Source organism: Bos mutus, chromosome 3, assembly GCF_027580195.1.
Source record: "Bos mutus isolate GX-2022 chromosome 3, NWIPB_WYAK_1.1, whole genome shotgun sequence".
Lineage (NCBI taxonomy): Eukaryota > Metazoa > Chordata > Mammalia > Artiodactyla > Bovidae > Bos > Bos mutus.
Genome location: NC_091619.1, coordinates 66,804,647 through 66,807,372, shown reverse-complemented (window position 1 = coordinate 66,807,372; position 2,726 = coordinate 66,804,647).

Sequence of the window (2,726 nt, the reverse complement as noted above, 5' to 3'; positions counted from 1 at the left end):
TGGAAAGTGGGTGCCAAGAATTTTCTTATTGGATTTGATACAACTGTTTTCAAGCTTTCCTCTGGTGCAGGAGCCTCTTAACTGTTTTTTTTGTTTGTTTGTTTTCTTGTAAAAGGAATTGATCCATGTATTGTTAATTCTTTGTCAGTGTGGGAAGGAAAGTCTTGAAACTTCCTAGTTTACCATCTTGCTCAAGTCACCCCCTTATTTCTGTGATTTATATCAAGCATTTATTAATAAATTAGCATTTTAGAGAATTCAAACATGAGATTATTGGGATCTAGCATTTAACCAGTTGTCAGTTGAGAGCTGATGTTTAAAAGAGAAAAATCTAAGGGACAAATTAATGATCCATTCTCTAGGTTATGTTACTGTTATTTCTACAGTCTTAGATTATTAGGAATTAAAGTTTCCAGATCTTTTGTTAAGCCACTGTTATGTGGCTCCTTTTGTTAACAGACACTAAATAGCATAATGAGCACAATGCTTAAAAAATATTATGGTTTTTTAAAATTGAGGTATAATTCATATGTCATAATACCCTTTTAAAATATAATGAACAATGTTTTTGGCTAGAGTTTTGTAAAAATCCCCAAACATTTCAGTGAATATTTCTTATATTGTCCTTTTCCCTTCAATTCTCTAAAAAGAAAAGGATATGATACTTATTAATAATTTAATAAAGGTCTGTCTGTAACAAGCTTAGACAATATCCAAGTACAGTTTTTTGCAATAAAGCTGAATAACTTGGAAATATTGGCAGTTGCTAAGAATTACTTTGGGGATCAGAACATTTTTTTATAGCCTCTGGGTTCCTGTGTTAGTAACAATTGATTTTAAGTGTTAAAATGTCTTTAAGACTGTTATCCCTCTATTTGAATTATTATTTTGCCTCTCTGTTCTATCTTAATATATGAATCTTCAGTTTGAGCATGCATCATACAGAAGAATTTAAACTTCAGTAAGTCAAAGGAAATGTGTAGTTTAAATTTTAATTCTTTAAGGTATCATCATTCTTTTGATATTAAGTTAATAAATATCTTTCTTTTTCTTCCTCCTTTTATTCCTCTGTCTCTCTTTCTTTTCTCTCTTTCTTGTTGACTTTTGATAGTCTGATCAATGCAAAATACAAATATGAAGTGAAAAAAGGTCTTTGAGTATCAAAGAAGGAAAAGAGAGCCATTTGCAAAGCTGAAGTGTACTTTAAAATAGTGGAAGACCCCTAACTTATTATACATAGTGCTAAGGCTATTGACTTAAACTTGGTTATTTGCTTTTTGCTCAGGCAACTCTCATGATTGATGTGTTTCTCCAAATTGAAAATTAAATTAAGGGATAGAAGGTAAAGCCAGGCAAGTGCCACTGTAAGGTTCTGCTTATATAGTTAGAGATGAAGTAAGTATGTTTCCAATTATTGGAGAGAGGGATTGTTCATTTTGGAGGAAAACACAATTATATTGAAACTTGAGGCTATTTTACACTGTATAATAACTGACATTTATCAATATAATTATATAGGCTCTTTTTGGCAAGCAGGTACATTTACAATTATTTTATACATTTATAACTTGATTATAATATTAGTTTCTATCAAAGGAAAGGTATAAAGGAAAGGAAAATCATTTGTAGTTCTACCACTCAGAGGTACTCATAAGCATTTACATATCTTCTTTTTTTAAAACATTTTTTGTTATTTTTGGTTGCACTGAGTCTTGTGGACTGAGTCTCACTGCTTGTGGACTTTCTCTAGTTGCCGTGAGTAGGGGCTACTCTTCATTGTAATGCGGTGATGTTCTCATTGCGATGGCCTCTCTTGTTGCAGAGCACAGGCTCTAGGTGCACTGGCTTCAGTAGTTGCAGCTCACAGGCTCTAGGGCTCAGTCATTAGGGTGCATGGGCTTAGCTGCCCTGCAGCATGTGGAATCTTCCCACATCAGGGATCAAACCCACATGCCCTGCCTTGGCAGGTGAACCCTTATCCACTCTACCACCAGGGAAGTCCCCAGATATATATCTTCTTAAATATTGTATTTTACTATATATGTGTAGTATAAGTGCCTGACAATAAGGTTTTTTTTTTTGTAATGTAACCACTTGACATTAAACTTTTTATTGTTGTGGTATCCATTTCAAAGGCATCCATCTCGAATCAACTTACTGTCAGCTGTATGACACAGCTGCTAGCAAAATAATGTCACCACTTTTCCCTTTCTGAACCCTAATTCCTGCTCTTATGTTATAAATCTTATGAAAAGTCAACTCATAAACCACTAGAGAACTCATCCTCAACCCCAATAAAGGCAGAATCCCAGATGGAAACTTTCTCCCTCTCTTTCTACCCACAGATTCCTTGTGTGGATCCTCAGGTATGTGCCGTGTACTCTCCAAGAACTGTGAGTAATAAACCTTGTCTTTTCAAAGGTCCTTGATTGCTGTTGCTGAGGTATATCTTACAGTTATAATGAGAACCACAAGGCAGGTCTAGGCACAGCATTGGCTCTGGTGGGGGAAAACTGTTGCAGGGCGGGGGCGGGGGGTGGAGGGCGGTGCCAGGCCGGGGCTACTGCAAGTACTACCATGCCCCAAGCAATCCTGGCTAATAGCATCACTGTCAGTAAGATGAGACTGACATGAAACCATGTGCATATTTTTGAAACCAGATGTCTTACAAACTCTCATATTAGTTTTAATCTTTTCTTTTTACATTTCTTCTCTATTTTTTTTGT